The 15,463-nt window shown below is 36.8% G+C and overlaps 1 long non-coding RNA gene across 1 annotated transcript; it reads right to left on the bottom strand.

Moving 5' to 3' along the window:
- Positions 1-657: 657 nt before the first annotated feature.
- On the bottom strand, positions 658-13,782 carry LOC127529238 (uncharacterized). The gene is made up of 4 exons (XR_007935898.1): positions 13,171-13,782; positions 10,649-10,714; positions 6,514-6,587; positions 658-3,846 (listed from the first exon to the last, which is right to left on the bottom strand). It is a non-coding gene; the product is annotated as an uncharacterized LOC127529238 (long non-coding RNA).
- Positions 13,783-15,463: the final 1,681 nt, after the last annotated feature.

The raw sequence follows: 15,463 nt of genomic DNA on the forward strand, positions 1-15,463 counted from the left end.
AAACCATTTCTTTTATTTTGTGGTCATTGACTGCCACAACCTGTTCCTTCAGAAGCACAAGCAAGTCAAGAACATTGAATAGAGGCTGTCTTTGTTTTGGATTGGTGGGACATTCACTGTTTTTAGTACAATTAGTAGAATACACATTTTCATACACTGCAGGTTTCCTGTTTGAAACATTATTGAGCTCATATATTTCATTTACTTAGTTGATGATTGTATTAATTTTCAAATCACACAGTTTGCATTATGAAAGCACAGTCAGGTTAGGGTTATAGAGTGAGTGTGCATAGAGTTTTATAATGGCTGTCTTGTGTTGCTCAGTCCAATGTATAAACTATAAGTATACACTATATTCACAGTTCACCCAATCATTTCTTGAATTATTGCCTATGACAGAAATATTCCTGGAAACCATTCACATGAGCTCTGGGTATAGAAACCAATCCTGGAGATGGTGGCAGTTTATCTAAAGTTAATATTATTTAATGTTAGAACATTATCTCTATCTATCTATCTATCTATCTATCTATCTATCTATCTATCTATCTATCTATCTATCTATCTATCTATCTATCTATCTATCTATCTATCTATCTATCTATCTATCTATCTATCTATCTATCTATCTATCTATCTATCTATCTATCTATCTTAGCACTCTGAGTCTCTTCTTTAATTTACTGCAACTAACTTTTTCACTATAAGCAACACGCTGTCCTTGCACCAAAAGTTGCAAGACAGAAGCCAGCTCTGGGTGTGGTGCCATCCATTTGCAATGCACACTTTTGGTCATTCATTCAAGGCCAAGAGACACCAATAATCTTAACTTTCAATCTTTAAGATGTTTGAAAATGGCAAGTAATGGGAAGTTTTAAGAACATAAGTAATGTGACAATTAAGAAGGGGACGTTCAGACCATCAGGCTCATGTGTTTAACGCACTTTTTGTGCAAAAAAGTGCTTCCTGGCTTCAGTCCTAAATACACTTTCCCTTAATTTCCACTGGTGTCATCTTGGTGACTTAGCCATTTGAGCCCCATTCCAGACCATTTAAACAATTTTAATGCATCATATTAAAATTTTTTTTATAAAATGTCATTTGCACATTAGTCAGAGCACAGGAGGTTAGGTTTTCAAGAGAACTGCAGTTGTGCTGAAACCACAAATGACTCAAGTCAGGCCTTGTATCTAACATGCAAAAAAATTTTTTTATTTTTATTTTTTGGATCTATTCTTTTTGCACCTCAAAACCACATTCTTATCTAAACACATTTTATTTATGTAATATGGCCAGGCATGTACTGTATGAGAACTGTCTGATTAATGTAATAATAAAGTATTAAAAAAAAAACAAAGAACTGCACTCTCAGTTGAATTTCAATAAGTCTTACTGTTAGGCAGCCATGTGGTTGACACATTCACACTTTCTACTATGTATTCACCCTGGCTGATCGAGGGCATATGTGGTCATAAAAACCAAGGCATAAAAAACAAATGTACATGCGTGCAAAGTAAAAGGCTGCAACCTGGTGGGTTATCTATTCATGGAGGTTTATTCTTAAGCCAAACCAACTATTATATTTACTCCAAACCCCTCAGACATTTCATAAATATAATTTACACCTTAAACATGCATTTCATCTTTTAAGACAGCAAGACATCTAAATATGTGAGAAAATAAGAACAAAGAAGGAAAGTGAAGAATTTTTCTATATGCCCACCATTACTGCTTGCAAAGAGTAAGCATTTTGTGTGGTAATTGGAGGCTGCAAAGCAAGTTTTGAAACGAGCCAATTCTCTAACCTGCTTACCCAGTCTCCAGCCTTTTAATTACTGTTATTTCAGCCATCAAAACAAAAAAAAAATATGTAAGAGGCAATTCTGAAATTTGGAAGACACCCATAATTCAAGTCTGAATGGAAATATTTTTGTTGAGAGTCATGGAGATATGTTCTTAAAAATGGTCAAGGCACTAGCAACCACCTTGACTCATGTAGATCAGTTAATTTTAGAGTTACAATTAACCTAATATGCACATCTTAAGGTTGTGTGAAGAAAAACCTTGACCACAAACCATGCAGACTCAGGAGAACATGTAAAATCCTCTTTTTTTGCGATTTGATCCCAGCTATCTAAAACTGTTGGCAATCAATGTTAATCACTGTACCAACTAATCATTTAAAGCCCCACTAAATATGAAATTCTGTTCATCCACTGGTAACTCCTTCAGAATAAAGATGCAGATTACATTTTGACAGCAGAAACAAACCTAGTCTGTCACAGGGCACATTCATGCAAGCCTATACAAACAACAAGCCTACTTATATTTATCAGTTAGCCTTTGTGATGCAGAACAGAACATAATTCTTGCAAGATGTCAACAAAAACATGGAAAAAACTTGCCAAGTATGTAACATAAACCGAGCAGAAGAATGAGCTGCAGTCCTTCAAGATGCAAACCCATGCTACTAACCGCCATAGCCCTATTTCAGCTAATGATACAAATGGTTCCCTAAAAGGACATTTCAGTTTAGTAAATTTTATATTAAGATACAAGGAAATATTGTGGCTGCCTTTGACTTGGAATACTTTAATCAACTGGAAATGTCAATAGCCCCAGCATTGTGATGTGGCTTGAATGATTGCATAAAACACATTTTATAAAACTACTATTTACAGCTTCAAAAAATGAGATTCAAAAGTTAAGGAGGCCTCTAAATCACTGTTTAAACAAAACATAATTATATAAGAGGTAATTCTGATGTTTGGAAGACACCCATAATTCAAGTCTGCCTTGTTTTGATGGCATCTTTTCTAAGTATTCATTCTTATAGGTGTTTCAAAGATTGCCAAATGTTCATTACATTTATGAGGAGGACAATCAAAACATAATTTTTATTTTTAAAAATTTGGCTCTAATACCAGGTAGGGTGAAGTTAGTGCAGACCTTTAACGTACTCTTTGTGTCGACATGATTTGTATTTTAGGTTATTTGCTCACTATAAAGTGGGCTGGTGTGGATGTGCATGTGAGTGTGCCCCGCCACATGGGTCTCATTTATATCTTGTTCCCAATGCTGCTGGTTAGGTGAATTCTTTTTCCAATGCTGGGCTGTTGGGGGATAGTTTGAAAAATGACTTTATAACGATATTAGGATTCAAGCAGATTTTCTTCTGTGGCTGCTTATATGACCATCTAATGCACAATAATATATATATGTTTTTACCATTCTTCTAAAATTATATATGTTAGTTTTTAATTACATCCCATTTAACATGGTTTCCTACTTTGTGCCTGTCATTACATTTCCTACATTCCTGTATTGAAAAGAGGGTTAATAAAGAAAGAGTAGATAATGTTTTTTCACAGAAGTTAACCAAGTTGACTAGATTTACAACATTTCAGTACTTGACAAATGTTTTATAAAAGTTAAGTGCAGACATTTAAACAATGTGAGATATCTAGGATATCAAACAAGGTCTCTCTGCAGTCTTTACTCTCAATGACAAGCAGCTGACATCCTTAGTTAACTGCGTTCTCATTTTATCATTTAAAGGTTGCAGTTACTTTTCAAGCCCATCTTAAGCAAGACCACTATAAAGTTGTTTCTGTTCATTCGTCAAGACGATCCATTTTTAAATACTCCAGTTTTTCCAATTGTATTAACCAATTACACAGAAATTCATCTCATTAGAGAAACATCAGCGTTTCTCATTGTTGTTTTGCTCTACTGTAATGGCATTCTGGCAACACTGTAAATGGTGGACACAGGCTCATCTAGTTCAGTATTTCTGCATAAAATGCAGTCTTCTGATGATGGTAACTCCTGATAGATCAAATTTTCCTAGAAATAGAAGCACAGCATATTATATTTCAAATATGGCTTAAGAATTTAAGTATACAGTATTTTTCAGTTTTCAAGATGACAATGTTCCCTTATCAAGCAAAACAATACTTTGTACCAAATGTTCTAATTTACACTGAAACAATGCCAAAAACTAAAGACAGAATATGTTGTCACCCGTGGCATTATCCACAAATTATTAGGGACATCAAATGGGTGTAAATGGCAGAACATGCTAACAGAATGCAAAATGATGCACTATTTCTGGGTTCTTTCATGGTGTTGTGTCTCTGGGTCTGAGAGTTGTAGTACCATATGGCCAACAGCATCTTCCTGCTTTCACACCTCTATAAATAAATAAAGGTTCCAGGGTACATCAAACTGACTACTGGCTGTTATGCAGACCAATGATTCAGCCACAGTCCAAATGCTTTTCTATTATGTTTTTTTGTGGTAAAGTTGATGCACAATCCTCTTTTTGTAGTCAGGAGAATACAATACAAGCAAAGTTATTAGTATTGGATACTTGACCATGCTGATTTTCTGTTCCAGTATTAATGAAAACTAGAGCACTGCTCCTGTGTGCAGCTTTTGTCTTTGATTATGCATTTTATTTATATATACTGTGTATATATATATATATATATATATATATATATATATATATATATATATATATATATATATATATCAATGTTCCCTCTAAGGAGTAGCATATAGTGAGCAAAAAACATTGTTTATGAGCGACATTTTGTTTAAGCCAAACATTTATGAGCACCAACTCCGACGGTCGGAGTGAGCAATCGTGCGGGAAGTATGAGCGACGCTCTGAATTCGTGTGAGCAATCGCTCATGTGCTCAGCTTAGAGGGAACATTGATATATATATATATATATATATATATATATATATATATATATATATATACCCTCAGATTAAGGAAATATGTATACACTTTTACTTTCTGAACACTTTTTGGTGTTGTAGATTTCATTTTAAACACAGAAATTTGCCCTTTTGCCCAATCAATCTTCACTCAATGACCCATGAGGACAAAGGTTTATTAAAAATCAAAAACTATATACACACATATACTGTAAGTATCTGGACCCTTAACTGAGCACTTTGTAGAAGCTCCTTTGGCAGCAATTTCATCTTTAAGTCTTCTCAGGGTACATCTCTACAAGTTTTACCTACTTGGATTTGGGCAGTTTATCCTATTTGCCTTAGCAGATCCTCTCAAGCTCCATTGGATGAGAAGTGTCTGTGAAGTGCCAACTTCAGGTCTCTCTACACATCTATGTTGTATGAGGTTTAAGCCTGAGATTGAGCTGGGTCCCTCAGGTACAGTTAGAGGCTTGTCTTGAAACCACACCAGGGTTGTCTTGACTGTATGCTTTACACTATTGTCATGCTGAAAAATGAGCCATCACCCCAGTCAGAGGTCACATGCACTCTGGAGGAGATTTTATTTAAAGGTTTTTGTGTATTTTGCTGCATTCATTCTTCCCTCACTTCTGATCAGTCTTTCTTTCACTGCCATTGGGGAGCATCCCATAGCATGATGATGCTACCACCATGCTTTACCGCAGAGGCAGCAATAGGTAGGTGATGAGAAGTGTTTGATCGTCACAAGAAATTGTGCTTGGAGTTCTGTCCAAAGAGTTCAATCTTTGTTTCATTCGATCAGAGAATCTTTTTCTTCTTTCTCTCTTAGAGTCCTTAAAATGCCATATTGTTAAACTACTAGTGAACTGTCATATGTGTCTGCTGCTGAGATAGTTGACCTTCAATGAGGTTCTCTTATCTCAGAAGGGGGCTTCTGAAGCTTAGTAGGAGTGACCATTGAACTCTTCCTGACCAAGGCCCTTCTTGCCTAATTACTCAATCTGTCCAGACCACCAACTCTAGGATGAGTCCTGATAGTTCCAAACTTTTTTGCATTTCACAGCTATTGAGGCCATTGTGCTGCTGGGAGCTATGAATCTTTTTACCCCCTATCCTTATCTATGCTTCACCACAGTTTTGTTATGGAGGTCAACAGAGAGTTCCTTGAACTTTATGGCTTGGTTTTTGTCCTGACCTGCAGTGTGAATTATGGACCTTACATACACAGGTCGTTGGCTGGGATTGGGTCCAGCTGACCCCCGTGACCCTGTGTTCGGATTCAGTGGGTTGGAAAATGGATGGATACACAGGCCTGTTCTTTTCTAAACATGTCCAATCAATTCATTTTTGCCACAGATGGACTCCAATCAAGTTCTACAGTAGGCATATCTCAGTGATAACTAAAGCAAACAAGATGGACCTGACCACAATTTGGAGTGGCACAGTAAAGGGTCTGAATACTTCAATGAATGATAAGGGTTCAGATTTGATTTTTAATAAAGCTGGAAACTGTTTTGAAGACATGTTTTCACGTTGCTATTATGGGTCATTGTATCTGGGCAGATAGGCAGAAATGTCAAATTTGTTCATTTAAAATTAAATCTACAACACAATAAAGCTTGCAGAAAGTGAAAGGATCTGAATACTTTCTGAATCCACTGTATATACAGTATATATTCATCTGTTTTTTTATGTTCACAAAGCTAGTAAATTTTATGTTTCCTTTTGTTGTCTCAAGTAAATATAACTAAATCTACTACTTTTAATATTAATACTTACTTTGTTCCTGGGTTCCCTCTTGAATGTGATATCTGCATAGGTCAACTGAGGCTGGTCCACATAAGAGACAGATTCTGGTAAAAAAAATATATATATATATAAATTACCGTGTGGTTTTGACAGACTTTACTATCAAATGTAATTCAAAGTATAAAAAATAAACTAAATGAGCTGTAGTAGTATAGACAGAATCATTATTACAATAAGCAAATAACAACAGACATATGGATAAATCCAAGAGATGGTGTTTAGGTGGGTATACTACAGTACACTTTCAAAATGAAAAACAGATCACTGTTACGCAAAACATACACGCAATAGCTTCAAACTGGAGATGAAATACTGACGTCTAAAAAAAGGACTGAAAGCTTATAGCACTGGTTATGCACTTGAAAAGAAAATTGTGTGTGGAAGAATTCTTGAGGTCATTCTGAAAATACTTTACCTATGGTATTCTTTTTGTTTTTCTTCTTTTGGCTTCTGCCATTTAGGGGCTGCCGCAGAGGATCATCAGTTTCTATCTATCCCTGTCTTTCACATCATTTTCTGCCACACCAACTGCCTTTATGTCTTCCCTCACTGCATCCATAAACCTCCTTTTTGGCTTTCTGCTTTTCTTCTTCCCTGGTGGTTCCATCCTCAACAATCTTTCTCAATGTACCCCCCATCTCCCCTCTGCATGTGACCAAGTCATTTCAATCTAGCCTCTCTCACTTGGTCACCAAACTGTCTGTACCTATGTTGTCCCCCTAATATACTCATTCTTAATCCTGTCTACCCTTGTTACTCCAAGCAAAAATCGCAGTATCTTCAACTCCTCCATTTCCAGATTTGCCTTCTGTCTTTTTGTCAATGCCACCATCTCCAAACTATACAACATAGCTGGTGTCACTACCGTTTTAAACACCTTCCCTTTCACTCTTGCAGATACACTTCTATTACAAATCACTACTGTACTGCCACTCTTCTCGACCCAGTCCACCCTGCCTGCACCCTCTTCTTCATCTCTCTGCTGCACTCTTCATTCCTTTGGATTGTTGAACCCAAGTATTTTTAAATGTGTGCACCTTCACCACCTCTTTTCCTTGCAGTTGCACCCTTCCACTACCTTCCTTCTCATTCACATACATGTACTCCATCTTACTCCTACAATTTAATTCCCCTTCTCTCCAGTGCAACTCTACATGTTTGCCTCAACCTGCTGTCTACTCTAACTATAGAAGACAATGTCATCAGTGAACATCATAGTCCATGGAAACTCCTGTCCGACCTCATCTGTCAGCCTGTCCATCACCATTGCAAACAGGAAAGGGCTCAGAGCTGATCGTTGATGTAAGCCCACTCTCACCTTAAACCAAGCCGTTATTCCTACTGCACACCTGACCAAAGCCACACTGTGTGGCTCTGAGGCTAAGGATCTGTGCTGGTATCCAAAAGGTTGCCGGTTCGAATCCCCGTCACTGCCAAAAGAGATCCTACTCTGCTGGGCCCCTTGAGCAAGGCCCTTAACCTGTAATTGCTCCAGGGGCGCTGTACGATGGCTGACCCTGCGCTCTGACCCCAAGGGGTATGCGAAAACTAACAAATTCCTAATACAAGAAATTGTATAAGGCGAAATAAAGAACAAAAAAAAACAACAAAATATCCTGCCCCACCCTCACATACTTTTCTGCTACTCCAAACTTACTTATATAGTAGCATAACTCCTTTCTTGGCACCCTGTCATATGCTTTCGCTAAGTCCATAAACACGCTATGCAATTCTTTCTGACATTCTCTGTACTTCTCCATCAACAAGCAAACATCGCATCTGTAGTACTCTTTCCTGGCATGAAACTATATTGCTGCTCAAGAGATTGCCACCTCTCCTATCAGCGAAGCATCCATCACTCTTTCCCATATCTTCATGGTGTGACTGATCAACTTTATACCCATGTAGTTACTGCAGCTCTGTGCAACTCCCTTATTCTTGAAATTTGATTCTATTATACTTCTTCTTCACTCTTCAGGCACCCTCTCGCTTTTTAAGATTTTGCTAAGCAATCTTATTAGAAACTCTACTACCATCTCACTGAAACATCTCCATGCCTCCACTGTATACTGTATTGTCCAAGCCAACTGCTTTTCCACTCTCTTTCTCCATCCTCTTCATAGCTTTCTTCATTTCAGCCTTGCTGATCCCTGGTACTTTGTGATTAACTACCTCCACTTCATCCAACTTACACTGTCTCTTATTTTTTATATTCATAAGTTCTTCAAAGTATTCCTTCCACCTTTTCAACACACTCTCCCCGTTTATCAGCAAATTTCCATCTTTATCACCCTGACCTGCAGCATGTCCTTACCTGCTCGATCCCTCTGCCTGGCCAATCAGTACAAGTGCTTTTCTCTTTCCTTTGTGTTCATATTCTCATATAGCCATGGTATTAGTTTTCTCAAATCGATGAAAGAAATTTACTTAATGGCACAGATAAAGCTTGATGTCTTGATTCACTCACTCATAATGATCACTAAATTTATATTTGTATCCTCAGGATAGTATAATAAAATGAGAAGCAAACTGTTACTTGCAAGTTAAGATTACATTTGAATGAATTCTGTTCAATATAAAGAAGTATAAAATGTGACCTCTTAGAAAAGCGCTCTGCAACCACTGGTATGGTCATTTAACCAGCAGAGAAAGTTAAATCTAATATAAAAACCAATGTGTGTTTGTCGGGTATGCAAATTCACAATGCTTCACCACATCGTCAACAAATTCTGCACAGATTTCCCTTCTGTACAGGGGAAATCCACACACTATGTTCTGTTTTAAAATTTATTTGGTGTTCAAACCCTGGCAATGCCCGGTTAGTGCCATGCTCTGGTCAGCCCTGGGTACAACTGCTAGTATTTAATAAAGTGTAAAAAGATTATGAGTTCTTGGTCTTTATGGAACAGGTAATGGATTAAAAAGACTGAGCTAATTTTAAATATATGTGGCTTTATATTCAAATAAAATGTGTGTATTGTTAAATAATAAACACAGTTGATGTAAGCAATAACTTTAAGTACGTTATTCAACAGGAACACAAGAGCACAGCTAAAACTACAAAAGAAACTTGCACTTTATTGGATCTTGAAATTTTTAAATGTTGTGGTTTTTGAAATAACTGAATAAGTTTTGGACATCTCTCCATCTAAGGTATTCATTTTAAATTAGCTTTTTCCATTTCAGGGTCTCAAGGTTCTGAAATCTGTCCTGGTAGCACTGGGCATAACATAGAAAGTAAATATGGATTGTATATGCTAGAGAAAACCTTTTTATGACACTTTAGCATCTTAGAATCTAATACTCACAAGATTATTTAAATTGTATTAAATAAGCAAGTATTGTTCTGAAGGATGAAGCTGGTCTGAACTTAACCAGAGTGCCATCAGAATACCATATAACAAAGGTGCCTTAGACTGAAATTGTTCTATCTGCTTTAAAGTATGCAGACACTTCTGTAGGAGCCAGGCTCTGACCTTGAGTCTAAGCACTAGGAATATTTCACATTACTAAGTTGTAGATCATTCTAATTTACCTTTTAAGAACATGTGCTTGCTTAAGATTTCCATGCTGTCCGCTACATGATAAAGATGCTCTTCTATATTCGCATTTATAAAAGCTGAGACTGAATGAAGCATTGTTAGCTTAGCTGTGAATGCAGCGAAGGACTAACATCTTGCGTGACTTGCTCCTTAGATGTCTTAGTTAATAAATTTCTTATATGCTTGCTGAAGTCCCGAGAGCCTTTGTACACTAGTACTGAAATGAACAGGTGATTGAGAAGAAGAATCCGGGATGAAGATTTTTAAATCAGGCCAATACAGTTCCCTGCTCTGAGTCTTTTTAAAAAAATTTACATTTTTTTGTTGACATTAAATACAAACATTGTATCATGAAAGAAATTGAAACCCAATGTGGACACAAACTTGTGTTTTAAAATGAAACAGACTTCATTTTTGATTCATTCTTAATAAAAATGCTTCTACGAGTACGGACAACTATGTATTAATTTCAAGTATATTGAAACTAAAATGTATTCAAAATGAACTCTTTTACACACACACATTGACATAAAAAAACTATCAGAGTTTTGCTTATCACTTACCAATGACTGAATCTGATGTTCTGGTTCTTTTCTTTTGTGGCACAGCATAAATATCTGCAATGTCTGCTGCAGAATAAAATTAACAATTTGTGGCCAGGTAGAAGAAGAGTAAGAAGAATAAGAAGGCATTACATTTATACAGCATTTTTCTCACTACTTAAAGTGCTTTACTTAGAGATGGGGGAGCCACTTCAGTCACCAACAATGTTCAGAATCCATCCGGATCATGCAATGGCAGCCATTCTTGCACCATTATGCTCAACACACATTCTCTATTAAGTGGTGAAATGTTGAGATTGCCAATATGTTCATCTCTTAGCCCCGTTGAATTGGGTCTTCAGTGTTTTAGCCTCTGCAGGAACCTTTCCTACTACATAGTATACTAAAAAAGTATGCAGCATGTATAAATGGTGCAGCCTGTGAGAAACTGCTGATTTTTGTCATAGCATCATTCTCGTCAGGGTCACCATCAGACTTGCTTGGCTCATGTGTGTCTTTTTGATGTATTCCTATTAACACAGCTGGTGTGTACAGGTAAGAGATTATATTGCATCAAGCAAATCTTTACATAAAGACATTAAAAAAAACAGCTATACAGTACAAATAAGTCTAGTGCTAATTGTAGGCATTATGAGAGTATCAGGGCTTTGGTTAAAATGGATATTATGAACACCAGAAGGCAATTAGAGAACATTATTCCAGAAAATGTGACAGATGCCCCAAAAAAATGTGTTCAATACTTTAGTAGTAAAAGGACGGTAAAGGAGGAGGTGAAGTTAATTACAAATGGAAAGAGCAAACAAAAATATAACAATGGTGACATAGGAAATGCCCTAAATTTGCATTTTTTGATGTTTTGATGTGTAAGGAAGTTGATAATTTCTCAGCAGTTATAAAAACTAACGAGGTATTTAGTGATTTGAAAATTGGAGAGAGATAAGAAGAATTGCTACTTAGATTATATTAGAAGCTAATAAATATTACCTCATTATATAAAAAGGTGATTGGGCTGATCCAAGTAACTATAGATCAATAAGCTTAACATGTACCATGGGTAGATTAATGAAAATAATTATTACAGAAAAGGTAGAATATCATCTTGTCAAGAGCAGGTATATTCGTGAGCCATTAGCTTGTTTTTTAAATATGAAGGAATTCAATGAGGAAACAACTAAAGGATATGAATGGAGAGGTTCATTTGTTTGTCTTGTTTTTCAGACAATTTTTGATAAGCTCCTACGTGACAGACTAATGATCAAACTTTAAGAAGTGGGAAGTCAAGGTTCAGTGCGCAGGTAGATTCAAAATGGGCTTAAACACAGGAAGCAAAGGACAATGGTGTAGAGAGTTCTTTCTGAATTAGGCGACGCTATAAGTGATGTTCCATAGAGATAAGTGCTTGCACTACACATAAAATCACATTTATAAGAAAATATACTATAAAACAAAACAATTAATTTTGTAGTCAGTATTAAACCAGGTGGAATGACAGATAATGTAGAATCACAATAAAGATTACACAGGGACCTAGAAAGAATACTGGCTTGGGCTGATTAGAGGCAGATGTAATGTTAATAAATGTAAAGATCTCAATAAACAATGTGAAATTTGAAACATGAATGTACAAGGCTTGAGAAGGACCTAGAAGTCATAGTGATCTCTTTGCTTTTTAAATGCAGTGTACAGGAACAATTAAGAAGGCTAATAGAATATGAGGTTGTCTGTTTCAGTGAGTGGAGCACAAATCACAGGAGGTTCTGCTTAACCTATGTAATATACATGCAAGGTCTCAACTGAGGTACTGTGTGCAGTTTTGGTATTCATATTACAAAAAAAGACATAGCAGCACTAGGGAAAGTCCAGAGAAGAGCAACTAGACTAATTTCAGGTCTATGAGACATGATCTATGAGCAAAGATTTTCAGGAGTTAGATCCTTTTCAGTTTATGACAACTGATATTAAGAGGTGAAATGATTGAAATTTTTAAAATTTTGAAGGGAATTAATATGGTGGATCATAGTTGTTACTTTAGAATAGATTCTTCAATAAGAACATGGACATTTTAAGGATAGATTTTATAAAAGCATTGAAAAGTTTTTCTTCAAGCAGAGAACTACAGTATGTGTCTGGATTGCTGGAGATAACTTAATCAACCAACAGTAGCCTACTGAAACTCAAAGAATTCCACATGTAAACACAACCCCGAAGGAATTCAGTCCAAGTTCAAAACTGGAAACCAATATAGTAAATGTACACAGTGCATGATCATACTGTTCAATAAATCAAATGATTTAGCAAAGCAGATGCTTCCCGTAAGACTGAAAAAAATGTGCAAATTTGTGGTGTTCCACATTTTGTGTAACTGAGATTGGTTACTTCTTTCCTTGAGTAATGAAAAAGTTTTGAAAATGGATATTTGTGCATTATAAATGCAGGACAAAGTTATAAGAGTAAGACTAGCATACATTTGATATAAGGCAGTACAAACATTTTTTCAATCATAGCAATATATAATATTGTACCTTCACTCTCTGTGGCAGTCTTGCTTTCTTTTGGGCTGAAGAAGTAAAAATGAGAAATATAATTTAAAGATTAATGACTTCAAACTTCTATTATATATTTTTGTCAATTACTTAAAATATGTTAGAGTTGAGAGAAGACTATTTAATCAGGAGTTCGTCATAGGTGAAAGTTGAATGTTGGTACGCAGATGTCAAACAGTCTTCAGTTACTTAGATTACTTTCTTCTTATTTGTAACAGTGACGGATTAATTGAAATGTAAGAAAAAAATCACTATACTAGCAATCTGGAATTATTTCTTATTACAGTATTTGGGACATGCACCATCGTTCTGGATCCTTAACCAATTGCACTAAAATGAGTTTACATCTTCTTCTATGTCATAATAGAGATTATCAGCAAATATGTTTTAAATAAGAGAATATTATTCTGAAAAGGGTATAAACTATAAACATGTGCATGCAATAAAATGCTTTTAGTATTCAGACACCTTCACTTTTTTCACATTTAGCTATGTTGCAGCCTTGTGCCAAAATCATTTCAATTCATTTATTTCCTCATCAGGCAACACTCGGTACCCCAGAATAATACAGCGAAAACAGGATTTAAACAATATTTGTACATTTTTAAAAGTAAAAAACTGAAATATCACGTTGACACATATATTCAAACTTGAAATGTTTCTATACCTTGTTTAGAATCCACCTATGGTTAACTCAATTGACTTGACGTGATCAGAAAAGATACACATCTGTATAGAAGGTCCCACAGTTGACAATATCTACAGTGCATCTGGAAAGTATTCACAGCGCATCACTTTTTCCACATTTTGTTATGTTACAGCCTTATTCCAAAATGGAATAAATTCATTTTTTTCCTCAGAATTCTACACACAACACCTCATAATGACAATGTGAAAAAAGTTTACTTGAGATTTTTGCAAATTTATTAAAAATAAAAAAATTGAGAAAGCACATGTACATAAGTATTCACAGCCTTTGCCATGAAGCTCAAAATTGAGCTCAGGTGCATCCTGTTTTCCCTGATCATCCTTGAGATGTTTCTGCAGCTTCATTGGAGTCCACCTGTGGTAAATTCAGTTGGTTGGACATGATTTGGAAAGGCACACACCTGTCTATATAAGGTCCCACAGTTGACAGTTCATGTCAGAGCACAAACCAAGCATGAAGTCAAAGGAATTGTCTGTAGACCTCCGAGACAGGATTGTCTGGAGGCAAAAATCTGGGGAAGGTTACAGAAACATTTCTGCTGCTTTGAAGGTCCCAATGATAACAGTGGCCTCCATCATTTGTAAGTGGAAGAAGTTCGAAACCACCAGGACTCTTCCTAGAGCTGGCTGGCCATCTAAACTGAGCGATCGGGGGAGAAGGGCCTTAGTCAGGGAGGTGACCAAGAACCCGATGGTCACTCTGTCAGAGCTCCAGAGGTCCTCTGTGGAGAGAGGAGAACCTTCCAGAAGGACAACCATCTCTTCAGCAATCCACCAATCAGGCCTGTATGGTAAAGTGGCCAGACGGAAGCCACTTCTTAGTAAAAGGCACATGGCAGCCCACCTGGAGTTTGCCAAAAGGCACCTGAAGGACTCTCAGACCATGAGAAATAAAATTCTCTGGTCTGATGAGACAAAGATTGAACTCTTTGGTGTGAATGCCAGGCATCACGTTTGGAGGAAACCAGGCACCGCTCATCACCAGGCCAATACCATTCCTACAGTGAAGCATGGTGGTGGCAGCATCATGCTGTGGGGATTTTTTCAGCAGCAGGGACTGGGAGACTAGTCAGGATAAAGGGAAAGATGACTGCAGCAATGTACAGAGACATCCTGGATGAAAACCTGCTCCAGAGCACTCTTGACCTCAGACTGGGGTGACGGTTCATCTTTCAGCAGGACAACGACCCTAAGCGCACAGCCAAGATATCAAAGGAGTGGCTTCAGGACAACTCTGTGAATATCCTTGAGTGGCCCAGCCAGAGCCCACACTTGAATCCGATTGAACATCTCTGGAGAGATCTTAAAATGGCTGTGCACTGATGCTTCCCATCCAACCTGATGGAGCTTGAGAGGTGCTGCAAAGAGGAATGGGTGAAACTGGCCAAGGATAGGTGTGCCAAGCTTGTGGCATCATATTCAAAAAGACTTGAGGCTGTAATTGCTGCCAAAGGTGCATCGACAAAGTATTGAGCAAAGGCTGTGAATACTTATGTACATGTGATTTCTCAGTTTTTAAAATTTTTAATACATTTGCAAAAACCTCAAGTAAATGTTTTTCACA

Source organism: Erpetoichthys calabaricus, chromosome 9 (genome assembly GCF_900747795.2).
Source record: "Erpetoichthys calabaricus chromosome 9, fErpCal1.3, whole genome shotgun sequence".
Classification (NCBI taxonomy): Eukaryota; Metazoa; Chordata; class Cladistia; order Polypteriformes; family Polypteridae; genus Erpetoichthys; species Erpetoichthys calabaricus.